Source organism: Pipistrellus hanaki (assembly GCF_964339955.1).
Source record: "Pipistrellus hanaki genome assembly, chromosome: 13".
Taxonomy (NCBI): Eukaryota; Metazoa; Chordata; class Mammalia; order Chiroptera; family Vespertilionidae; genus Pipistrellus; species Pipistrellus hanaki.
Genome location: NC_140515.1, coordinates 33,777,571 through 33,804,950, shown reverse-complemented (window position 1 = coordinate 33,804,950; position 27,380 = coordinate 33,777,571). Strand labels below are relative to the sequence as shown.

General features: G+C 39.7%; 1 protein-coding gene across 1 annotated transcript in view; it reads right to left on the bottom strand.

The window, feature by feature from the left end:
- STAG1 (STAG1 cohesin complex component) overlaps positions 1–25,038 on the bottom strand; it is a 240,384-nt gene extending 215,346 nt beyond the window's left edge. Inside the window, exon 1 of the mRNA XM_084901751.1 lies at positions 24,697–25,038. The gene's annotated coding sequence lies outside the window, so the exon portion shown is untranslated. The remainder of the gene's footprint in view (positions 1–24,696) is intronic.
- Positions 25,039–27,380: the final 2,342 nt, after the last annotated feature.

The following is a 27,380-nucleotide window of genomic DNA, read 5'->3' as shown; positions in this document are numbered from 1 at the left end:
ATTTCTAAATTTTTTTGTTTCCTGTTTCCTAACTACCAGGCTTTTATGGTCGGTTTCACAACCCCTCCTGAGTCAATTAGCATGGGGAGGTTAGATTTTATCTAAATGCCTGGCCTAGGTGGCACCAGCGACCCAACAAATGGCCAACCTACCAAATTCTCAGCAGTGGCCCCTGCAAACTGGGAGCATCCAGGAAAAAAACAGACTATTGCCTAAGGAAGGGGCAGTGACTTAATTATAGTCTTTAAAAAAATGTGCAATAGGATACCAGTCACTTGCACAGATTCAGATTGTTGGCCGCCGCCCCCCCCCCCAAAAGTTGCTCCCTATATTCTCCTTCAATCAAGACCATGGGGGGGGGGGGGGGGATTGGAAGACTCACAGGTCTACAAAGCTACAATAATCAAAGCAGTGATTTTTTTCTAATCAAAACAAAAATAAAAATAGGTATTGACAAGAATGTGGAACATAGGAATCCTACATTGCTGATAGAAATTTAAAATGATGCAGTCACTGTTGAAAACAGTATGGTAGTTCCTCAAAAAGCTAAACAAAGAATTAACTGTGTGATCTAGCAATTCTACTCCTAGACATATACCCTAGAGCAGTGTTTCCCAAACTAAACTTCCCTCATGATAAGAATCACCTGGTGGAGTTGTTAAAATACAGATTCCTGAATCCCAACTAAGAAATGCTACACTAGAATTTTTGGGAACATATAGGTAAAATTGTATACTTAACTAGAGCATACTATACTAGCTTAGAGCACTAGTTAAATATACAATTTTACCTATATGTTCCCAAAAATTCAGATAAGTACCACAGAACTTATTCATAAAACATAATGCAACTTTTCTGGCTTATGTAATCCCAGAAATATGCTGGGTTTTGTTCTTTTTCTTATATGCTGGTTTTTGTTCTTTTTCTTTCCTTTCTGAATACTGTTTTTACTAGTAAGGCCTCAAAAAGTTCACCTTCACAAAATTCCAATGTAAAAGTGCTTATTCATGAAGATCAATTTTCTTGCAGTATTGAAATCTGAATTCATAATGGTTTTCCAAAAATAACAAAGCTCTTAAAATATTATTTTATCTTTCCCTTCTCCAAAATATTTCATTTTCCCTTTAATCTCTAATACTTTTCTCCCTTACTTTCTATTCCAGTGCTCCAGGTTCCAGGGTACCTGTCTATTTTTCTCTCACACAACACATCACTATGCAACATTACTAGTATACTCTATTATGTTCCCTTTCCACAGTTCTGGAATTTCAAAAAATGTTTTACATTTCATATCCATTGCAAGAAGGTTGCAATTTGCATAATGTACTTCATTTTAATGTTTAAGTCATAGCCCCTAGCAGAAACTATTTACTGCAAAGTTTACAAGAAAAATCTAAAACTAAAAAATAGTAAATAAACCATTTTATTAAGCAACTATTTTTATGAGTAGCTCAAAACCATAAATGCAACTAAAAGCCAAATACGGGGGGGGGGGGGGGGGGGGGGCTCCTAGTTAACCAAGCAAAGGTAAGTGTAATCGTCATGTAAAATGTTTTTTTTACAATTTACAATAATCATTTTGTCCAGCTTCTTTGAAAACAAGAGAAAAATGTTTATCAGAAGCTATTATTTTGTGTAGCACCATCTTAGATTTTCCCAGTATGGAGATGCTTGGGACAATTTGATTTAGATCTAAAATAAAATTTTGTTCACACACACACACACAAAATTGATGTAACATTCCTGATTATAATAATTTTTGTGAGCCCACTTTTCAAAAATTCAAGATAGTACTTATTGTGACATAAAAAATCAAATATAATACATCTAACAAAAGTCTGCATAACTTCTACCCAGGAAACTATAAAGTTTGGTAAAGCCACTTGGAAAACAACCTGGCATTTTATATTTATGACATATATTAGGACCAGGAGATTTTACTCCTAGATACAGAACTAACAGAAATGGCTGCACATGTGCATTACAAACATATACAAGAATGTTCTTAGAAGCATTATTTGTAATGGCCCGAAACTGAAAATAACCTAATGTATATCAACAGTATAATGAATAAATTGTGGCATAATCACACAATTGAATGTCAAAGTAATAAAAATCAACTACAGATCCACACAACATGGATAGATATCACAAATACATTACTGAGTGAAGAAAGCAAGACTCAAAAAATAGAGAGTAATTCTGTCTATGTGAAACTCAAAAACAGACAAAGTCATAACTATACCACTTCAGGACACAAACTTAGGAGGTAGATTTTTTTAATACAAGACAATTAGAACCATAAAAGGCAGGATAATCGTTCATTTAGAATAAAGTAATGAGTAATGCTATTTTAATGCAAATGAGTATGCAATGGAAGAATTTCTTTGGTGCTGACAATGATCTGGTTCTTGACCAAATTAAGAGTTTCACAGTTTTACTTTATAATTATTTAAGCAATACATTTGTTTAATGCACACTATTTTATTTCACAATTAAAACTTGTCTTCAAAAAGCAAATGAGAAAAATCTACTAGACATTTTAGACAATTAGGATAGAACAGATATATAATATATATAAAAGGTATACATATTTGATATGAACAACTTCTTTCTAATGGTTCAGGACACTTAGATAAAGAAGTCACTTTGGGCCTCTTCACAAATGTTTTCTGCTCTACTCTTGCTTATTTAGAACGAATGCCTGCACCTTCCTCAAACTTTCTCTACCAGCTTGTTTTATACTGTAAAAAGATAAAACTTTGGGGGTTAAATCTTACAAATCTGATATTCCCAATAAGTGATATGCAAACCATTTGTGGCTAAGGAGCAGTTTCAGGTGCTATACTAATGTAAAAATGTTTAATCTAAAAGTTGCTTATTGATTTTAAGAATTACTTTCTATTTATGGCAAGTGAAATTAGTTTCCCACTCACTATAATATTCTAGTTTCCTTTCAAAATGATTGTAGGGAGCCGAAACCTGTTTGTCTCAATGGATAGAGCGTAGGTCTGGGGATTGAAGGGTCCCAGGTTCGATTCCGGTCAAGGGCATGTACATATAGGTGGGGGGTGTGCAGGAGGCAGCTGGTCGACGTTTCTCATCAATGTTTCTAGCTCTCTAATCCCTCTCCCTTCCTCTCTGTAAAAATTCAATAAAATATGTATAAAAAATGATTATAGGGAGAAAATGTCAATTAAAAAACAAAGTAGTAAATAGCAGTAAAAGGTGGTCAATATTTATGGCCAAAACTATTGACATTTGTGCCTGGATAACTGAAGTTCTGAAAACTGCTATAAAAAATTGCTTTGACCATGTGCTTCGGGAATATTTATCCTACCAACCCCATTTAACCATGTAGAGAACAGAACATAAATGCAAATAATTTCTCTTCTGCAAAGTTTAAATAAATTACTGACCAAATCCACAAATATAACTATATAACAACAATATTCTAATTAACTAACTGGCCAAAACAGCTTTTAATGCTTAAGAAAAAGAATAAAAGCATCTATTCATTCTCTCCCTGGTATACAACTACCCATAATAGAAAAAAAGCTTAAGCTTTCTAATTAAAGCTTCTCTGAGCTCAAATTCTCACATTAACTCACAAAACTTGCTACAAATTATTTTTCCAAGCCTTTCCTCATACAATGTATATTTTTTTTCTACATTACTTCACACTTTAGAACCTTGACTTAGAATACAGAAATAAAATATACCTTGCAGCAACGCTGTTGTAAGGATAAAGTGGGAATGTATGTAAATGGTGTATCACAATGAATTGTACATAATAGGCACTTAATAGTTTCCGTCTTCTTCCAAGAGCATAAAGCCACACAAATATTATTAATCCTGCCTCAAACCTACACCCCAAATAAAATCCACATGCACTTACTTAACTTTGTCCTTTTTCTCTTGGGGCAATCATAAGTGAATAAAATACAGATACATAGTATCTCTGTTTCACATGTAAACTGAGGCTCAAAAAAAAAAAAAAGTAGCCCTTATAGATTAATGAAATTAAAATTGAAGCCCACGATTACCATAAATTGTTATTATTGGCTTTGATGTTATAACCATTTTAGTACTAATATGAAATCAATTCTACTTATCAGAAAAATTGTAGTATTTTAGGAAAAACAAAAAAAAACAGATCATGGATCATAAGAGTATCCAGTAGATCTATACTCCAAATCAGAAATAATGTTATAGAAAGTAATGTTAATAATGCTGCTTGTGAACATTTGTTCTGAAAACTCAGATACAATTTTTTAAACAATTTTGAATGTAAATGATAAAAGTAATTTTCCTAAAACAGCAATACAATGAATTCCAACTAAAAGTGGCAAATTCCTTCTAGCTCACCCACTTTTCAAGGATACTTATTCTCATGTAAATGGACCAAATAAAAACAAAACCCCACCACCACATCCTCAAAACTTTATGATTTTTTTTCTAGAGAGGAGAGGAAAACATGCAACTTAAAAATCCCTAAAAAGGGGGAGACATTCAAAAAAACAAACAAACAACACACACACACACACACACACACACACACACACATATTTATATAAAAATCTAATTCCTGAAGTTGGAAATCATTTTGAGTGTTTCTATCCTATGTAATAAAGAGGTCATATGCGAATTAACCATCACAATGTCACAAGATGGCTGCACCAACAGCAGAGGCGGGGTTCCCATAAAGGAGCTTGACGGGGGGTGGGGCCAGCTGGATCTGGGTCTCAGGAAATTTCAAGGTGCATGTGGGTGGGTGGGTGGGTGGGACCTGACTCTGGGTCCTGCAGCACACCCCAGACTCTGACAGGAGCGAGATTTTCATATACATTTTACTAATCTTCTTTCATCTCTGACACTTCTATTAGAGAAGAAGGGCAAATGGCAACATTAAAATAGTTCCTCTAATTAATTCCCTTTTAATGTGCACAAATTTCATGCACCGGGCCATTAGTTTTTAAACAAAAGTAGACATTTAAATTTTCCTTTCTGCATCTCACTCTTCAAAAGTAACAAATTCTTAGTAAAGAATTATTACTAATGACTTTCAGTAAGATAATGGCAATATATTTATCTTTACCATGTCTACCGTGTTTCCCCGAAAATAAGACATCCTCCGAAAATAAGACCTAGCGCATGGAAAGATAAGACATCCCCTGAAAATAAGACCTAGCGCAACTTTGGGAGAAAAAATTAATATAAGACACAGTGTTATTTTCGGGGAAACAGGGTAGGATTTGCTTCAAAATAATATGGGATAGAGGGATGTGGGCATAGATGAAACAAGCCAGCATATGACAAATTTTGAAGCTGGGTGATGATTATGTGAGAAACCACTACTCTATTCTGTCTTCAGCTGCATGTTTTAAGTTTTCCATAATTAAGTTATTTTTAATGAAGTTAATAAATTTTGACCACTGTTCTTCAAAGTGCTATGTCTTGCTGTATTGAAATTTTCCAAGTGATCACATTCACCTAATATTTTGTTTTTAAAATCTCTTTACTGATTTCAGAGAGGAAGGGAGAGGGAGAGAGAGAAACATTGATGATGAAAGAGAATCATTGATCAGTTGCCTCCTACAGCCCCATACTGGGGATCGAGCCTGCAATCCAGGCATGTATCCTTGGCCAGAATTGAACCTGGGACCCTTCAGTCTGCAGGCCAATGCTCTATCCACTGAACCAAACTGGCGAGGGTGAAATCTAGGTCTTACACATTCAGCATATTTTTGCATTTAACATAAACAGAATTTTAGTATTTCTTTTCTAGCTAGAGTTTAAATGTTTTGATGCTCATTCTTATTCATTAACATCAGCTAATGTCATATATGATATTAAAGTCTAATAAAACAGATATCCTAAACATTCAGATAGAAATAAAAAATAAGCTGAAATGTTCATACACTGATAAGAAGAAATGTAAAGGGGTATAACTATCTTAGAAAAGTTTGGCAATTTCTTAAAATGTTACACAAATATACTATATGACCCAGCAATTCCATTCCTAGGTTACAACAGAAATGAAAATATATCTACACAAATGTTCACAAGCAGCATTATTAATATTATTACACACACACACACACAAAAATAGAAACAACCCAAATGTCCATCATCAATTGGAAATTAATTTAAAAAAACGGACTTACTCTTTGCCAATAAAAACAAAGTGTTAAAACATGGTAGAACATGAATCAAGTCTCAAAAACATTGTTAATTGAAAAAAGCCAAACACAAATGACCATGTATCATACGATTCCTTTTATATGAAATATCCAAAGGGGACAAACTTATATAGAATACAAATTAGGTATTTACTAGTTAGGAGTGGAGATGAGAAGTGGGTGCAAATGGTCCCAGAATTTTCTTTCTGGAGTGATGAAAATATTCTAAAATTATATTGTAGTGATGGTTGAACAGTTTGCAAATTTAAAAAAAATCACTGAATTGACAATTAAAAGCAAGAGCATTTTATGTTACATAATTATACCTTAATATAACTGTGAAGGAGAAGGGGAAGGAGACGAGGAGCAGGAAGACTATAATGCTTCTGGGATGATGGATAAATGGATCTCAAAGAAGTAACTCGGTCAAAGTCTCAGCTAAATAGATGACAAAGCCAATACTGAAATCCAGACTTAACTACGAAATCCATATTCTTCCTACATCCAGAGAAGAAAGGGAGCACTAGAAACAGTGTATCTTACTCAACTTTGCAAGGATAACTTGAATCCAGTAGTGGAGCAGTTCATGGGACACACAGAAAAGTTTCCTTTAAAACTGAGGTTGAGTAATTGTGAGAACTATATGGCAAGAAAAAAGGAGGAATCAAACGTAAGAAATAAGTTACCTGTAGAATGAAGAAAGTAAATACACAAAATCCAAACAAGGTGGCATGGGAAGCAGGACCTAGATCTTATCTGTGAGTATATGAAAGCTGAAACCAGATTAACTGAATACTGAGGAATGTTCAAACAAACTAAATTTGGCAGTTTGTCTCCAACATTGTTTGTGGATAGTGCCCTGGCCCAGATCAGCTATAGTGCAGACAGACTTATCAGATTATCACAGCTCTATAATACTGACATTAAGATGATCCAGTTCACTTTGGATTCACTCCAGGGTTACAGGTCAATTTTCAGATTATAATCTGTGTCTGAAACATCTCTTCCTACAGGAGTAGAATGCACTGATTGGTGAACAAGGCAGTCCATTTCATTTGACAGTTACATTTCTCAATGTACAATATATCAATAAGAGGACATCCTGGTTTATACCTCAGAATTGAAATCATTTGAAACCTAAGTCACACCTGGATGTAAGTAAAAAATTGAACTTCTAAGCATATCAATTCTGAGAACCAGAGTCTGGTACATAGTTCATCAGTTCCTGCCACATGAAAGAACTGACTCATTAGGCATTCAGCCTTCCCTAGAGACACTCTTCAGTCCTGCTGCATGCCTCTGAAAACTGCAATTTGTATTTTGTTTCTTTTATAAACTAGATAAATGCTGCTTAGAAATCTATAAATGAACAAAATGGCCCCACAAAATTAAACTGCTTATATTCCTATTTTATAGTTTACAGAGCACTGTTACATTACCTTATTTTCTAGCCAACATCCTTTAAGTGGACAGGACATATGCTTATCCAATACAAGTGAGGCAGTGAGGTAAAAGTAATTTACAAAAGAACATGCTGCTAATAAACAAACTAACCTTTTACTCAACACAAACTTCCTTTAGTCTTCATTTTAAAACACAAGACTTTTCCAAGAATGTAACTACTACTGAAAAAGTGATTTTATACTAAAACTAGAGGCCAGTGCATGAAATCTGTGCATGAGGGGAGGCGGTCCCCTCAGCCCAACCTGCACCCTCTCCAATCCGGAACCCCTTGGGGGATATCCGACTGCTGATTTAGGCCCGATCCTAGGGACACCAGCAATCAGACACCCTCTCACAATCCTGAACCACTGGCTCCTAATTGTTCACTTGCCTGCCTGCCTGTTCGCCCCTAACTGCCCCCTACTGCTGGCCTCATTGCCCCTCACTGCCTCTTATGTGACAGCCTGGTTGCCCCTAACTGCCCCCCACTGCCAGTCAGGTCGCCACCAACTGCCCACTCCCTGCCGGCCGGGTAGCTCATAACTGCCCCCTCCCCCCACCGGCCTGGTCACCCCTTACTGCCCCACCCCTGCCAACCTAGTTGCCCCCAACTGCCCCCACTGTAGGCCTGGTCACCCCCAACTGCTCCCCCTGCCGGCAGGCGGGGCAGTAAGGGGTGACCAGGCCGGCGGGGGGTAGGGGGTGGAGGTAAATCAGGAGCAACCCAGCAGGCAAGGAGCAGGCAGTTGTGGGTGACCTGACTGGCAGTGGGGGGCAGTTAGGGGCAACTGGTTGCCCCACACAATTTGCTATTCAGTCCTTTGGTCATCCCTCACTAACCCTTCTGCTGGCCTAGTTGCCCCATACAGCCTGCTTGTTCAGTCATTTGGTCATCTTTCACTAACCCCCTGCAGGCCTGGTCGCCCCATGCAGCCTGCTTGTTCAGTCGTTTGGTTGTCCCTCACTAACCCCCCTGCCAGCCTGGTCACAGGCAGCATTTTGTGAGGACAGAATAGTCATTTTGCACATTACCTCTGTACTATATAGGATTAACCCATGGTAGCTTCAACCAAAATGATCACAAAGATATACCCTTCAAAATTGTTCAAAAATGTCTCTTAGTTTCCTGTAAAGAATTGGGCATTACAAAAGGTCAGGGTAATCTCTATCTAGCTTCATTTCAATCATTTCACCTTTCAGAAATTAATAATTAAATCCAAGTTTTCCATTGAATAGGTATGACCATAGGTATTAAAATAAGGGGGCTATAGGATATCATAAGTTTGTTAGTAACTGCTATGAGAAAGAACTAACTAAAAACAAAGAAGTGCTCAGAGCCAGGTATGTAAAAATCAGAAAGATGAACTCATTTGTAATTGAGTATTGTTTAAACAGATACAATTAAGGAACAAATGTGGAAAGCAACTCAACATATTTCAAAAGCTAAATAAGAGTTCAGACTAGATGAGAACATTAAGGAAGGAGGGGGACAAAACAGGTTTCAAAGGACTAAAGGGCTTAAAGAAATGGTCAGTATCTATGTTCAAAAAACAAAACAACTCAGCAACATGCAAAAATTCATGAATTAGGTCTTTAATAACAAACTGCCATTTCTTCTTATTTTAGACAATGGAATGCTCCTGCTTAACAAGTAAAACTTCCTTTTTTTAAGGGAACTAAAAAGCTTCCAAATGAAAAAGGCCAAATGTTGGTATTATAATTGTGCATTTATATATTCCTCAGCATTTCTATGTAAGTCCAATGATATTTTTTCAATAACATTTTTAATCAACCAAGGAAGCATCCAAAGTCCTCAATGAATCAGTGAACCACTACCAAAAATCTTACTGTAAGCAAATCCATCTCCTCACACATCAAAATATGACCCTTTGAAAACTAAGAGTTTTTGCTCTGGCTGGGAGGCTCAGTTGGTTGAAGCATCTTCCTGTACACCAAAAGGTTGCAGTTTTGATGAACAAAGATGGCGAAGTAGGTAAATGTTGGTACTCACCGCCTCCCAAAATCACATCAAAATTACAACTATAATATAGAACCACCTGAAAGCTGGCTGAATAGAAGTCCTAAAGAAGAAAGCATGAAGAGGCAGTCGCAGAAGGGACTGTTCCAGCACCCATGTGGGCCATTATAATCCAGAGGGAAATCGTCCATGCAGGGGCTGCCGTGAGGAACAAGGGGTCCTAGCCCCAAACCAGATTCCCCACCCAGGGTCCAGAGCTGGAAATAGAAGTCCCTGTAACTTCAGGCTGTAAAGACCAGTGGGGATCTCCAGCTAAGGAACACAGAGGCTGCTGGAGACCCACATGTCCCTCTTAAAGGGCCTGTGCAGGAACTTACTTGGACTTCCTTTCTCAGAGCCCCAGTGCCAGGAGGTGTTGGGGGACCCATACATAGCCAGGGAGGAACTGGATTATCTGGCATTGGGGAAGGAACTCGGGGTTGGCTCTCTTCCAGACAGAGGAGCTTGCAGGGATCATTGTACCTTCGCTGAGACTTCCCCTGTTCCAGGGCTGACTGGCAACCATATGAGTCCCCATCAACGTGCAGCACACTGTTTGCTCCACCCTAGTGATTCCCTGAGACCACGCCCCATCCAATTTGCAGCCCCACCCAAGCTATCTGTAGTAGCTTTTCCATATGAATGGCCTATCCTGGCTCAGATTTCAGACTACTACAATCTCTTAAAGAAGCTGCAACTGCTGACAGCATACCTCATGCCTATCAATAAAAGCCCAAGACCTGGCACTAGCACCTGCCTGCCTTGCTTCACTGCTGGGCTTTGCCTGGACACTTCCAAACCCGATACAAAGAGGAGGAATCTACAGATCGCTCTGTATCTCCTACCAAGTGGATCCAAGCAGTGGCTGACTTTGCACCTCCCTAGAGACTGAAGAGCCAGTGAACCCAATGGACAGCTTCAGACCATACCAGATTACAACCCTACACATCCACAATCGACACACTCAAGGGGCAGACCCAGTGAGTGCCAAAGCCCTAATGAAGCAAGTCCTGCTCCATAGGGGTGTTTCCTGCACAGGAGCTTTCCCACTGTAGTTGCAACTGGTCCTCACAGCCAATTGGCCTGGAGGTCAATTCCTCCCAGTGATACCAACAGCAATCAAGTCTCAACTACAACAAATCTGTATACACAGCCCACAAAGGGATGCACCTAGAGTGTTCAGCTCAGGTGACTGGGGAGGCTGAGCCATAGGCCCTATAAGACACTACACAAGGCCACTCCACCAACTCAAGGAGGCAGAGCAGCTCTATCCAATACATAGTAACACACACAGGGAAGCAGCCAAAATGTGGAGACAATGAAACATGTCACAAATGAAAGAAATGGAAGAAAGCAAACTACTGGATACAGAGTTCAAAACCACAGTTATACATTTACTCAAGATCTGCATGAGGCCGAGACCGGTTTGGCTCAATGGATAGAGCGTCGGCTTGGGGATTGAAGGGTCCCGGGTTCGATTCCGGTCAAGAGCATGTACCTTGGTTGCGGGCATATCCTCAGTAGGGGGTGTGCAGGAGGCAGCTGATCGATGACTCTCTCTCATCGATGTTTCTAACTCTCTATCTCTCTCCCTTCCTCTCTGTACAAAATCAATAAAATATATATTAAAAAAAAAAACAAAAAAAAAAAAACAAAGTAATTTGCCGGGACCGGTTTGGCTCAGTGGATAGAGCGTCGGCCTGCGGACTGAAAGGTCCCGGGTTCGATTCTGGTCAAGGGCACGTACCTTGGTTGCGGGCACATCCCCAGTTGGGGGTGTGCAAGAGGCAGCTGGTCGATGTTTCTCTCTCATCGATGTTTCTAACTCTCTGTCCCTCTCAATTCCTCTCTGTGTAAAATCAATAAAATATATTAAAAAAAAAAAATCTGCATGAGAACTTCAAGGGACTTAGTGAGAGTTTCAAGGGTCTTAGTGAGAATGCCAAAGACATGGAAAAGAGTCAGAAATTAAGCATACACTAACTGAAATAAAAAATAATTTATAGGGATGAAACAATAGAGGATTCTGAGAATCAAATCAACAACTTGAAATATGACGAAGCAAAACACACCAAATCAGAAGAGCAAAAAGAAAGAAGAATTAAAAAATACGAAGATAGTGTAAGGAGCCTCTGGGACAACTTCAAGTGTACCAACATTCACATTATGAAGGAGAAGAGAGGAAGCAAGATACTGAAAACCTATTTGAAGAAATATTGATAGAAAGCTACCACTACCTGGTGAAATAAGACTTATAAGTCCAGGAAGCACAGAGAGTCCCAAACAAGAGGAACCCAAAGAGGACCACACCAAGACACATCATAATTTGAATGCCCAGGGCTAAAGACAAAGAGAATCTTAAAAGCAGCAAGAGAAAAGCAGTTTGTTACCCATAAGGGAATGTCCATACGACTGTCAGCTGATTTCTCAACAGAAACTATGCAGGCCATAAAAAAGTGGCAAAAATATTAAAAGTGATGAATAGCAAGGACCTACCCTGTTTCCCCGAAAATAAGACAGTGTCTTATATTAATTTTTGCTCCCAAAGATGTGCTAGGTCTTATTTTCAGGGGATGTCTTATTTTTCCATAAAGAAGAATACGGTACACATTTGTTATTAAATGAAAATAAAGGAAATTTATTACCTGTATATGGTACGGTAGTACGGTAGTTGTCAATACAAACCAGACAAACTGTGAATCCTACAGTATCAAGAATTTACTCATTTATCTTCTGGAACATCATCATAACAATCCAATTCCTGAATTTCCTGGTGAATTTCTTGTGACTCCATTTCTTTCAGAATCAGTGGACCAAATCTCTCATGTTTAGCAATAGCACTGTCTTTAAATGAGTACTTCTTGTCAAGGTAGCCTGCGACCAGTTTACGGTAAATTAACTTTCATTCTGAGACAGAGCCTGGGGCAGCCTTATTTTTGGGGGGATGCCTTATATTTCACTCAGAAGGAAACCTGTAAGTGGATCTTATTTTCGGAGAATGTTTTATTTTCGGGGAAACACGGTACAACCAAAATTACTCTACCCAGCAAAGCTATCATTTAGAATTGAAGGTCAGATAAAGAGCTTCACAGACAAGAAAAAGATAAAAGAGTTCATCACCACCAAACCAGTATTATATGAAATGTTGAAGGGTATTCTTTAAGAAGAGGAAGAAGAAAAATATCAAGTATATAACAATAAAGTGGCAATACATACATATCTATCAACAACTGAATCTAAAAATCAAAATAAACGAGCAAGAAATCTAAGGAACAGAATAAACTGGTGAATAAAATAGAATCAGAAGCATGGAAATGGAACAGACAATTCTCAGAGGGAAGGGGGGCGAGATCTTTTATGCATATATGCATTATCTATGGACACAGACAATAGGGTAGTGAAGGCCTGGAGTGGGGCAGGAACCAGGTGGAAAAGGGCAATCGGAAGAAAAAAGAGGGACAACTATAATACTCTCAAAAATAAAGATTACAAAAAAAAAAAAAAAAAAAAAAAAAAAAAAAAAAAAAGGTTATGTGTTCATTTCTTGGTCCAGCTGGGTTGTGTCTGTCTGTCTCTCTCTCTCACCCTATCACCTCTCCCTCCAACCCCCTGCTTTTAAAATAAATTTACAAAAAAAGAAAACATGCCCTCAGATGAGAACTTTAAATTTTTTCTAAATAAATAAAAGGATTTTTATAAATGTCTGTTTCTATTGAAAATGGAGTCATAGAAAAAAAGAATTATTTCCCATTTCCAAGCTCTATCTAGACTGACCTTAGACTGAAACTGATCAGTAACAATATGTAATCAATGAATGAAGTAATAAATTAAAATGGAAAAAGGTGGTTGAAAAAATTTAGGAATAGCACAATAAAAGAATGAATCTCAGAAAAGAATGATGTTATTATCAAGTATATTTGAAGCTATAATATAATGAAATAACCTCTAATAAATAGGCTTAACGTATAGCAATAAAGCTTAATCTACAGTATGAATCTAAGTTATTCAATTTTGCTGAATTTAAGCACTATTTATTGTCTACTATTTTATCCAATACTATGTTTTGCTGCTATGGAACACACAAATGCAACATGCTCCTGCCTTGAAGACACTTAACAGTATAGAAAAGAAAGCTACATCTGAATTATCAACTTATTCCAATACAAAAAGTAAAATAAAGTCATAATTTGAATGCCCAGGGCAAAAGACATAGAGAATCTTAAAAGCAGCAAGAGAAAAGCAGTTAGTTGCCCATAAGGGAATGCCCAAGGCATATGCAACTTAACCAATGTGATTACTTTTCTTGGTAAAGTTAATCTCAGAAAGATATGATCATTTGGAGAAATCAATTAACAAAAGAAGGATGAATATGGAAAAAAAAAATCACTATCAGACTTGACAGAAGTAACTGATATTTCTGGCTATGGCCCAGACTAAAGAGCTACATTCCTGCTGAAGGGTAGTGGTGGAAAGATTGAGTTTAATATGCCGAAGGAATTATACTCAAATACACACATCAGCAGGCATAAAAACAACATTCATATCATTGTACATCTCCATCGGAGCTCTTGAGTGACCAGGTGCATTATCAATAAGCAGTATATTTTGAAAGGAATCTTTCTTTTCTGGGCAGGTCTCAACAATGAGCTTAAAATAACCAGTAAACATAAACAGATGTGCTGTCATCCAGGCTTTGTTTACCATGTATAAAACACAGGCAAAGTAGATATGGCACATTTCTTAAGGGGCCTACAATTTTCAGAATAGTAAATGAGCATAGCTTCAATTTAAAGTCACCAGCTGCATTTCCCCTCACAAGAGAATCAGCCTCTCCTTTGAAGATTTGCAGCCAGGTGTTCATTCCTCTCTAGCTATGGAAGTCCTAGATGGCATCTTCTTCCAATGTAAGGCTACTTTGTCTACACTGAAAACCTGTTGTTTAGTGCAGCCACCTTCATTAATTATCTTATCTAAATCCTCTGGGTAACTTGCTATAGCTTCTATATCAGCACTTTTCTATTATGGAACAGCTTCATTCCTTAAGCCTCATGAACCAACTTCTGATAGCTTCAACAGTGGTTCTCAACCTTCCTAATGCCACGGCCCTTTAATACAGTTCCTCATATTATGGTGACCTCAAACCATAAAATTATTTTCATTGCTACTTCTTAACTGTAATTTTGCTACTGTTATGGATCGTTATGTATTATATAATAAATATCTGTGTTTTTCAATGGTCTTAGGCGAACTCTGTGAAAAGGTCGTTCGACCCCCATATGGGTCAAGACCCACAGGTTGAGAACCGCTGTTCTACAGCTTCCTCACCTCTCAGCCTTGGTAAAATTGAAGAGAGTTAGGGCCTTAATCTAGATTAAGCTTTGGCTAAAAAGAATGTTGTAACTGGTTTGATCTTCTATCCAAACCACTAAAACTTTCTCCATATCAGCAATAAGACTGTTTTGATTTCTTATCACTCATGTGTTCACTGGAATAACACTTTTCATTTCCTTCAAGAACTTTTCCTCTGTATTCACAATTTGAGTAACTGATGACCTCAAGAGACCTTGCAGCCTATCTCAGCTTTTGACATGCCTTCCTCAGTAAGCTTAATCATTTCTAGTTTTTTAGTTAAAGTGAGAGAGGCACGATTCTTCCTTTTGCTTCAACACTTAAGAGGCCATTGTAAGGTTATTAACTGCCCTAACTTCAATATTGTATGTCTAAGAAAATAGGAAGGCCAAAGGAAAAGGAAAGAGATGGGAGAACACCTAGTCAGGTGAGCAGTCAGAATACACATAACATTTATGTGGGCATGTTATGTGGTGCCCCAAAACAATTATAACAGTAACAAGTTATAGGTCACCATAACAAATATCATATAATAAAACTTTGAAATATTGCGAGAATTATCAAAATGTGGCACAGAGACATGAATTGAGCAAATGCTGTGTCAACAGACTTGTTCAATGCCACAACCCTTTAATTTGCAAAAAGCACAATACTGCAAAGTGCAATAAAACCAAGTGCAATAAAACAAATATGTCTGTGTTAATATTTAATTTCTGAACCGAGCTTTAAATTAATCTTGAAGGGTCAAATCTAAATTACTGTTTAATAATACCAATGTTAGTTATGATTAGATTCAAATAATAAAAGACTAAGTATTATAAACTTCAGTTAATAATAGAACAAAATGACTTATCTTAAATTCCTTTTATTTTTTTAAATATATTTTATTGATTTTTTAAAATATATATTTTATTGATTTTTTACAGAGAGGAAGAGAGGGATAGGGAGTTAGAAACATCAATGAGAGAGAATCATTGATCAGCTGCCTCCTGTACACCCCCTACTGGGGATGTGCCCGCAACCAAGTTACATGCCCCTGACTGGAATCGAACCCAGGACCTTCCAGTCTGCAAACCAAACTGAGCCAAACCAGTTTCGGCAAAATATATTTTATTGATTTTTTACAGAGAAAAAAGGAGAGGGAAAGAGAGTTAGAAACATCAATGAAAGAGAAACATCAATCAGCTGCCTCCTGCACAACCCCTACTGGTACATGCCCTTGACCAGAATCAAACCTGGGACCCTAGAGTCTGCAGGCAAATAAAGGTCTAGAAGTGGGCCCTGATTAGGTGGCTCAGTTGGCTGGAGCATCGAACGTACATCAAAAGGTTGCAGCTTCAATTTCCAGTCAGGGCACATACCTAGGTTGTAAGTTTGACCCTCCAGTGGGGTACATACTGGAAGCAATTGATCAATGTTTCTCTTACTTTTTCTCTCTATTCCTATCTAAAAGTCAATAAAGAAACAGATCCTTGGGTATGAATTAAAAATATATGTGTGTGTGTGTGTGTGTGTGTATACAGAAGTTAGTGAAATAAAGATATGATTGGTGCCCAGCCACTGTGGCTCAGTGGTTTAATATCAACCCATGAATAAAGAGGTCACAGTTCAATTACTGATCAGGGCACAAGCCCAAGTTTCGGGCTCAAAGAGGCATGCAGAAGGCAGCCAAATCAATGATTCTCTCTCATCATGGGTATTTCTATCTCTCTCTCCCCCTCCCTTCTCTCTGAAATCAATAAAAAACAAAAATATGATTGTATCCCATCTAAGTTTATGTAGCCTGGGTTTAAAAAAAAAAAAATTGCTTCAAAGACTAGACTTTAGAGTCACAAAAACCTGTAGTCTAACCCACCCACTTCCTAGGTAGGTAATATTGGGGAAAAGTACCTAATTTTTCTACTTCATCTGTGAAATGGGAATAATACCTCCATAAAAACTGCTGTTAATCATTACCATGCTACTAGACATAGTATTTGAAAGGTATATACTATTATAATCAGTAACCAAGTTCAGTCAACTATATAGTTCACAATGTGCATCAGTAACTCAGAGATTTGATATCAGTTGGTCTGGAGTAGATCCCAATCATTGGCATATTTTTAAAGCTGGCAGGTAATTCTAATGTGCAACCACAGGCCTAAGGACAAAGTTCAAACTCTAGTTTGGCACACTAGATACTGATCATTGCTAACAGCTCTATATTTTAATCACTCCTTCACAGGTACCTTCTGGTCTGAACATACATTTAACTAATGCTTCCTCACAAAGTGGGTTATCGTAGTGACTCAAACTTCAGTCTGCAGCAGAATCACCTGAATTTCTGATCCAGTTGGACTGGGGTGAGGTTCAAGGATCTGAATTCTAACAAATTCCCAAATAATACTGACACTGCTGGTGCAAGGACCAAAGTTTGAAAGAGCAATGGGCAACACTAGATCACAACCCTGTCCCTTTGCATTCACCTGAAATGCCATTCCTATATTCATTATTCCACTCTTGGCTAGCTAAGTTTCACTATTCTTTCAAAATTACATAAGAATTCAAGTTCATGTAGCATTTTCTCACTTCAACAAATCACCTGAACATATTTATTACCTAGTATACAACTTAGATTAAAGAAAAAAAAGAAAAAAACACATTACAAAAAGTTCTTAATGTAGATTATCTGCTAGCATATACAAATCCTTTTTAAGAATTAGTGGGGGAGGAAAAGGCCTCCTTTGGTCAGGTGAATTAGAAAAGGGTGAAATAGCAAATGGACAGTTCATCAAGCAGAATAAAATCTGGATTTCAGCCCCCACCAACTCCCTTGGCCAGGGAGAACACCAATTTCACAGTCATAGCAGCCCTGGCAGAGCATTACCATTAAAACACAAAGGAAGAGCACTTTAGACCAATCCTGAATTTAAGGAGCAATCAGGAAAAGATTTTTAGAGAAGATATCACCTAAATTCTGAATCATGAATCGCCTTCTCTGTACATCAGAAAGACAAAACTATACTTTATTATCTTTATACCCAGTGTATGGCTCATTGTAGATGTTCAATAAATGCTTGAATAACTCACATTGAATAAAACTATATGAAAGCAGTTGCTAATCTCTTTCTTGCCAAATAAAGAAGCACACACACACCAAAACCTATAACTACTAGGTACTCAATATTAACGTAACTGGTCTGTACACTTACCAGGTAGAGTAAAGTATGAACCATTCTAATAACTAGAGATGAGGAGGCGAAAAGAGCCTAGTGATAACACAATTAGGTTTTCCAAACTTAAGGACTTTCAAATCAAACATTCCACATGACCTGATTCAGAGTCAATTTCTTAATTATTTCAACAGATACTCCAAAATTTAAAAGAATCTTGGAACTGAGGCTCAAGACACTAATTTTACAATGAAGAAACAGAGGCCAGAGAAAAATAATGACTCAAAGACATTACAGGTAGGTAGTGCTACAACTGAAATTAAAACTCTTGTCTTTAGCCCTAGTTTTCACTCTCCTATACCACACTACCTTTACATTTATAAAAAAAATTTTTAAATTCATAACTAAAATAAATTCTTAGGTTAACCAGGGTTTTCTTCTTTGTACCCCATTTTATGATAATAAAAGATATTTTAACATCTCTCAGCAACTCATAGAACTAGACCAAACCCCACTAACCCCCTCACCCCAATAAAGAGTAAAGACATAAATTTGAAAAGTATTACCAAAACTTTTTAACCTAATTGATATTCACAGAAGACAACTCTTTTGAAGAATCACATTATTTTCAAGTGTGAAAGGTATATTACCAAGGCAGACAATATGCTAAACCATATAACAGGGTTCAATAAGTTTAAGATTAAAATCATAAAGAGGATATTCTCTGACCTCAAAATGAGGTCAAAAGATGTCTAAAATAACTCCAATTATTTGAAAATTAGACAGACTTGTAAGTAATGCATGGGTTAATGAAGAAATAACAAAGGAAACAAAAAAAGGAATTGCAAAGCAAATTAGAAACAATTTCAAATGAATAAAAACACAACATTACCAAAATCTATGGGCTACAGTAGAGGAAAATCTCTAGCTCTGCATATTTATATTAAAAGATAAGAAATGTCTGAATTCTATGACCTCAGTTCCACTTTAAGAAGCTAGAAAAAGGAAACCGAAATACATGTAAGAAAAAAAATTATAATAAAAATAAATGAGAAAAGGTGAATGGGAAAAACTGACAATTACTATTTGGAAAAATATTGAAACCTAGCTGGTGTGGCTCATTTGGTAGACTGTCTTACCATGCACCACTTCCTGGTCAGGGCACATGCCCAGGTTGAAGGGATGTGAGGAGACAACTGATTGATGTTTCTTTCTCTCGCTCTCAAAAAAAATCAATTAAAAAAGCATATTTAGAAAAGATATCAAAATTGGTAAACCTGAATTAGACTGGTAGAGAAAAAGAACACATTAACAACCCCAGAAATTAGAGAAGTTATCACTATAGATCCTACAGACATTTGGAGGCTAACAAGGACATCTTACAAACAGCTTGTGCTAACACATGAGATGAAAATTTTCTTTAAAAATACAACTTAACAAAACTGATTTAAGATGAAACTGCATCCACTAAAAAACTGAATGTTATCAAAAACCTTCTCATAAAAAAAAAAAAAAAAAAAAAAAAAATCCAAGTTCAGATGGTATCACTGGTGAATTCTAGCTAAAATTCCAGAAAGAATTAATATCAATCAGTATTGCACAAATTCAGTAATAGAAGGAACACTTCTCAACTTATTTTATGAGACTATTATATTATAATCCTAACACTGAAACCTATCAGATATTACAACCAAAGGAAAGTACAACACAATATCCCTCATGAAGAAATATCCTGAAATTTCTAACAAAATATTAAATATAAAAAGGATAATACACTATGACCAAGTGAGGTTATTATAAGAATTAAGAGTAACTTTTTAAAAAATTATTTTAACTTTTGAAAACTACCATTTATTTATCCATTCTACAACTAATGAACAGACTGTTTCTAAATATTGGCTACTACAAACAAGACTGTTATGAACATTTCTGTTTACAACCTAGTATATAAGATTTTTTCTCACAGGAATGTAGACACAAGTATAACTGATAGATTTAAGGTACCAATACTTGAATTTACTAGCTAAAACAAATTCATTTGCAAAATACTATTTACACTCTTAGCATTCTTACCAAAATTTGGTATCAGGATTTTTAATGTTTGCCAATCTGATGGAAGTGAAATGGTTTCTTCTTATGGTTTTACTAGTATATGTTGCACTTTTCCTGATTACCAATGAGATTATAATTCATTGTGGGTAGGTGAGTTATTAGATCACATTATTAATTCTTCTTCTTCTTCTTCTTCTTCTTTAAATCAGTATATCAGAGTACACTGCATTAAATAATGTTTTGTGACACTTATTTCTAATGCATTTTTGTACTAAGTCACAATGTAAAATGTTTTGGTAACTGTGAGCTTCTAGAAAGTTAAAAGCCATTAGTATAGCTATTTAATTTACAAAACTCCTTAGAGACATGACTAGTACATCATTTAGGCTCACAACACAAAGGAATGTACTTATAAAGAAGGTAGGACTCACACTGGCAGGTATGGCTCCATTGGTTGGGATGTAGTCCAGTACATCAAAAGGTGGTGGGTTCTATTCCCGGTCAGGGCACACACCCAGGTTGCAGGGTTCATAACCAATTGGGGCACATGCAGAAGGCAATCGATTGATGTTTTCCACATCAATGTCTGTTTGGTCTGTCTCTGCCCCCCGCCCCCCAACACACACACACACACAAACTGATGTTTTTCTCTCTCTCTCTCTTCCTCTCTCTAAAATTATACACACACACACACACACACACACACTTTTTTTTTTAGTAAGAATTTAAAACTTGAAGTGTCTTTCAAACACTAACTGGCAAGAACAGGGAATTAGAAGAAGAGGAGAAAACCTGATGGAAGCAATAAGGAAGGGATGTACCATGGAGAAAAGATTCTATAAAACTGACTGGTCTATGACCTACTTTAAAGCTCATTTTAAAAGAATAACATTTCTCAATAAGACAAGGATTCTCTCAGCATTTAAAGATAGGAAGCTGGGGTCCTATCCTCTTAACTACCAAAACGACAGAAAACTGATCCCCTCCTACTCTTTAGGCACAATGGCAATTCCTACCTCAAGAGTCATCTCAGCTGGGGCTTATGCAAGAGCAATCTTTTAGGTTTTTACTTCCTAATTTTCCCTACAGAATATTAGAGCAGCAAGAATCACCTAATTTCTAAAGATTTATATTATTATTCCGCTAACAAAGATTGATCAAGTCCCTACTGCATCACCTCTCTGTTAAGAAATTAAACTGTATCTCCCTAACCATTTTAGCTACTGGCTATATCCTTTAAAGCAGAGGTTGCAAACTTGTGCAGATGGTCAATGAGGTCCAAAAGGTTGGTGACTGCTGCTTTAAAGCTTGATATCCTTGCCCTGGTCAAGTTGCTCAGTTGGTTAGTATGTCATCTCGATATGCCAAGGTTTCAGGGTCAATTCCCAGTCAGGGCCAACACAAAGAAGCAACCAATGCATAAATAAGTGGAACAAAAAAAAAAAAAAAAAAAAAAATCAATGTTTCTCTCTTCTCCCTACCTCTCTAAAGCAATCATTAAAAAAAAAAAAAAAAGCAATCAGAACCCTCAATGATCTACACCCCTGTCTAATCCTCTGTCCTTGAGTGTGGGAGAGATATAATATGGGCTATAATTATTGTGTCTATTAGATGAAAACAGATTTTTGCATTTGTAGTTAAAGCCCCTAATCAGTTGATTTCACCAAAAAGGGGATAAACCTGGGTGGGTGTGACTGAATCCACTGAGCTTTTAAAAGAGGTCTTAAAGGGAAGTCTAGAGATCAGAGACCGAGGAAGTCAAGAGACTGGTCATGCTTGCCTGTATGAAAGCAAACAGCCATGTTATAACTACCTGCATGGACATATATATAGTAAGGAACTAAGAATTGTGCCTGCCCAATAGCTAGCAAAAAAACTTCATACAACTACAAAGAAATTAATTCTGCCAACAAATAGTGAGCTTGAAAGGCCTTAAGCCTCAAATGAGAATTGCAGCCAGCTGACATCTTGATTTCAGCCTGGCGAGATGCTGATCTGAGAGCCTGGTTACAAAAAGTACCCAGAGCTCTGGTGGGTGTTGGTCAGTAGTTGAAGCGTGGGCCCACACAAAAAAATCTCGGGTTTGATTCCCAGTCAAGGGTGTGTGCCTGTGTTGCAGGTTGCAATGAGTACAAGAGGAAGCCAATTGATATGTCTCACATCTCTCTTCCCCTCCCCCTCCATTCCTTCCACTCTCTAAAAATTAATGGGAAAATATCCTCAGGTGAGGATTAACAAAAAAAACAACAACAAAAAAAAAAGTACCCAGATTTCTGAACTTTGAGATAACTAAAGAGGTGATGTTTAAGCTGTTAAACTTGTGGTACTTGAAAATTAATACACTCCCTCAACATATGGACAAAGCAGCAAAGAAAATAAAGGGGGAGAGGGAAACTTGTATCTTTTTCCCCAGAGTGCATGGTACGTATCTCTCAGAGCACTGATTATACAGATCCAAAATCAAGGGGGAAAGATTAAAACTGTATAAATTTTTAAAGTCCTAACAATTAATATGTGTTTTTCACACACATAATAAAAACAACTACCTTATAACTTATTACCTTCATTTTAGTGATGAGGAAAGTAAAGCTCAACAATGACATCCCAAAGATCACATTCCTAAGGGAATGTTTAACTTCAGGCCAGTCCTCGCCCTTATATCATAGTCTCCCCCTTAAAGTCATTCCAATCAACAGTAATTGCATTACTGTCTTCAAAGAAAGAAATCCTAGTAGCATAACAATTTTCCATATTTCACATCCATCTGAATATCGCTTATTTTTATCAGAACATCAAAACTAAAGAGAATACAGAGAAATTTTCATTCAAAAGTAGTTTGGCTGTAAACATGACCATTGGTAGACCACATGAATAAATTACATTCCGAAAATGTAGCAAAACACCTGTAGGTTTTCTAGAACTTTAGATAGCAAGTAATTTGTTTTAAATATTCTCAAAAATCACAAGCAAGTAAAACAACCTTCCTGGATCTTTCAACATCCCACCCTCTGAACAAATTTTGGAACCTGAATTCTTCATACACTATAAGAATGAGAACGTGGCACACTGTATCACTGTTGAGGATACTTCCCTAAGTACCTGAGCCTCAGAATTTGCAAGTTTCTTGAAAACACACACCTAGAAAAACTAAAAGGTGGAGTCCCATTCAAATTCCACACAACTTTAGTCACACATCACACGTTATGCCAATTCACATATTTTAACACTAACTTTATTTGCTCGGGTGCCAACCATAATAGTCCTTCCTATGTCACAACCACGAAAAAGGAATACACTGTCATCTTAACACCAACATTAACAGCGAATTAATTCGCTATGGTCACATACAAGCAATCATCATCGTTGAGTCCATAAAGCTTCCAAAAACCACCCCATGATGTATTACGCCCTGGGCATGATTCTCTGCCATGGGAAGAGAAACTGATTGATAGATACCCATTCCCTATGGGGTAGACGGGGGTGAGGTGACAATCTTAAAACCTGAAAAATGTCTCAATCTGAAAACCTGAAAATTTCTACAGCAGACAAGCCAGCACCCAGTTCAGACCCTTCCAAGGGAGGCCCAGGTCCAACTGCAAAAGCATTCGGGTTTCCCAGCTCTGCACCCCGCCCCCACCCCGAGAAAAAGAGGGGAAAACAACTTTTATTGGTCTCATCTCCCGGGGGTGGGTGGGAATTGACAAACTAGCGGGGCCGTGCTCGGGCCTGGACACGTTTCACGAGGAAGCCTCCGTCGGGGGGGCGGAGGGAGGGACGGGGAGGGCGGATAGCGGGAAGCCTGGATTCGACGCCCCCTCTTCCCCCCCCCCCTACCCCCGTTGCCAGCTCCCAGCCCCACCCGACCGAGGAGAAGCCTGGGCCGAGCGCCACGCCGCCGAGCGACCCCCAGGCCCCTCCACGGAGGCGAGCGAGCTCGTTGTCATGTGACGCCGCCGCCGCTAAAAACACCGCAGAAACGCGGGGCGGAGAAGGCGTTCACACTGGCCCGCCTCGGCCGGGCTGTGCCGGGCGCGGGCGAGTCCCGAAGTCCGGGCGGGGAGGGGGGGGGGATGAGGGGAGGCGGAGGGCGGGCTTGGCGGCGGGCCCGAGCGCGCCACAAAGGCTTCCGCGCTCGTCGCCGTAGTGCCCGAGCGGGCGGGGGCACCATGTTCGGGGCCCGCGGGATGGGCGAGGAGCAACCAGAGCTCCGGGGTGCCCGCCGCGCCCACAGCCGTCGGCGCCCCCCCCCCCACGCGCCCGGGCGGTCAGCGGCCGCCACACCGCGCGCCAGGCCCGCGCGGCCTCCCTCCCGCCCCCGCGCAGCCCGAGCCGGGCCCGCCCGCCCGCCAGCTCCCCGCTCGCTCGCGCTCTCTCGCTCTCGCCCGGCCTCCATTTTGGATCGGCGTCTCCAGCCCCCGCGCTGCTAGCTGCTGCTGCCGCCGCCGCCGCCGCATTCCCCCTTTCCCGCCCCCCGCCGCTGTCGCCGCCGCCCGTAACTCACCTCCGCTGCCCATCCGGGCGCCGCCGGCCGCGGACCTAGTTTCCCCCCAAAAGTCTCCGGTGTGTTATTCCCGATGTGGGGGGGTTGTTAACGGGGTGGTCGCCGGGGGTTCGGGAGCGGGGGCCGCGCCTTCAACGGAGCTGCAATCCTAACCCGCCATCTGGTGGCATTTTCCACACGCCAATGGCGCCGCTGCAGACTTGGGTCCGGACCGCCCTCTGCTGGCCGCGGCGCATACTGCCTCGCTGACGGGACCGGCCTGCCCGGAAAGGGGAGGGAGCAGAGGCGCGAGCTGGGGGGGCTCCCCCACCCACCCGCGGCGGGGACGCGCTCAAATGCTTTCCAGTGGGGGTTTGCGCGCACGCGCAACCAACGGGGCGCGAAACGTGGCCTCTGCGTGGCGGCCCCGCCCCCGCGCGGGGCACGTGGCCAGCTCAGCCAATCAGAAGCGGCGGGTCCCGCGGGGGTGAGCGTGTTGTGGACAGTCCGTGTGGGCTGCCCGCCCGCGGCTGTCGGAGACACTGCCGCGGTGGCGCCTGCGCGCTTCGCCGGCCGACTCGCCGCCCGCCATTTTTGGAGCTTTACGGAGACCGAGGAGGGAAACCCGCCCCGGCCTCTTCCTCCAGGCCCCTCCCCTGGTCGCGGGACTGGCGCTTTGCTTTTTTTTTTTTTTTTTGCAGCCGCTGCTCCCACCCCTCGCCCCGAACTCTCTGCGGCAACTGGAGGGAGGGGCGGCGGTGCAAAACCGCTCCCACCTCTCCTTGTGTAACCAGGGCCTCGGACCCTAGCATTGTATTAGCGAGTTATTGTTGATCGGCGCTTTCCCGGGAGAGGGTGAAAAAGGTTCTGTTTGGGACCTCCCTGGCCGCTGATCTAGGCGCGGCGGCGCCCACCCCAGGCCGCCCGGCGTGGTCGCTGGCTCTGCCGAGCAGACCCTCCCGTGGTGCAGGCTTTGCATAAGGCGGCAGCATTGGCCAGCGAGTGGGAATGGGATGCTAGCTAGCCTGGGAGGCTGCAACCTCAGCTTTTGAATTGGGATTTCTCCTCCCACACCGTTGAGGACTGCTCTCCGTGGCTCTGGAATGGACGTTCCTGGCCTTGTAGCTGCCGAGAGGGAAATAATTGACTGACGTGAGATCAAGGCTCAATTGTGCCCTTGAACGAGGTCTCTCTTCCCTAACTTTCCATCCGCCTGGTAGTCGTGTTTCCCACCCTTCACTTGCTCACAACTTCTCTATGCAAATGGAATCCTTAATCTTCCCAGGTCATCGGGCCCCATGTAGGACTCAATTCTCTGTTGCTATAATCAGCTCTGTTTTAGTAATGCCTGCGAATCGATCAACTCCTTTATGGTATTGAGTGACCATCTCCAGTAAATTGCCCTAATTTTTGGTTTCTCTCCCAAGGGCCATAAGGTGTGTGGCTTTTGAAATCACAACCGACGTGGAACCCCACTTATAATTATTAATCTTTGGTTGCCTCAGTCTCACAAAGACTATTTCTAACTTTCCTTGTTCAAGGTACCAGCCCCAATCTATAGTAATAAACTTCACCTGGTTTCCTGGGATCAAAGCTATGGGACTCCCATATCGGTTTGATATTCTCTCCATTTTAAAATACCTGGCCACATCCTGTTCTTGATTTCAAAAATTTTCATCAAATTAATCCATTCTTCCCTTCTCTCCAAAACCAGTCTTTCTCCCTGGACTAGATATGCCACCCTTCCCACTTCCTCCTTTATTTTTTTTTTTTTTAAATATATATCTTATTGATTTTTTACAGAGAGGAAAGGAGAAGGTTAGAAAGTTAGAAACATTGATGAGAGAGAAACATTGATTCAGCTGCCTCTTACACACTACTGGGCATGTACCGGCAAGCAAGGTACATGCCCTTGACAGAAATCAGAAAATTTAACATATAAAACAATGTAACTTTCTTATTCTAATTTCCTGATTTCTCTTCTACTTGACATCCCAGGCCGATGTTCTGTCCACTGAGCCAAACCGGTTAGGGCCCATCTTTATTTTCATAGGGTCTTATATATCTTCAGTATCTTCCTATCCACTGGCTTCCTTTCTATTTTTCAACAGTTTTCATTCCTTTTTAAAGATTCAGTGCTACTCCCTCCAGTTACTGTACTGTCAACTGTAAACCAAAGTTAATTTTATAATGTAATAAAAGATAAAAAGCTTTTATTTAACTAAAAAGGAGCTGCAGCCCAGGACACACAAATTAGCACCCTAAATTGTGTTTTACCAAAAGGGAGGCCACCTTTTATAGCAAAAGTTCCCACCCAGGTTCTCAATTGGGTCTGTTTTATGTAAATGAGGTGTCCAAATCACACATTTCAGGGCAGGTCTCAGTCCAGGTTTTCCCTGCAGTTGTTGACATCAGCCAGCATAAGTGCACAGGCAGGGCAAACTGCAGAAAACCACAAGTTCTGTCTAGGATTTTCCTGGTACCCAGAATATTCGAGAAGCTCCTGTGAGTAAGGCTATTAGGCTCTTACTATTTATAAAATTCAGGCTGTCAGTTGATCATGGGGAGTCCATTTCCGGAGAGAAATTCCTTTCTGGAGTTCATACCAAATGAATCTTCTTGGGGTCCATACAATTTTTTTTTTACTGTCATATATCTCAAAAGAATGAACTCTTCATTTCTACCTTATTCTTTACCTTTTACCA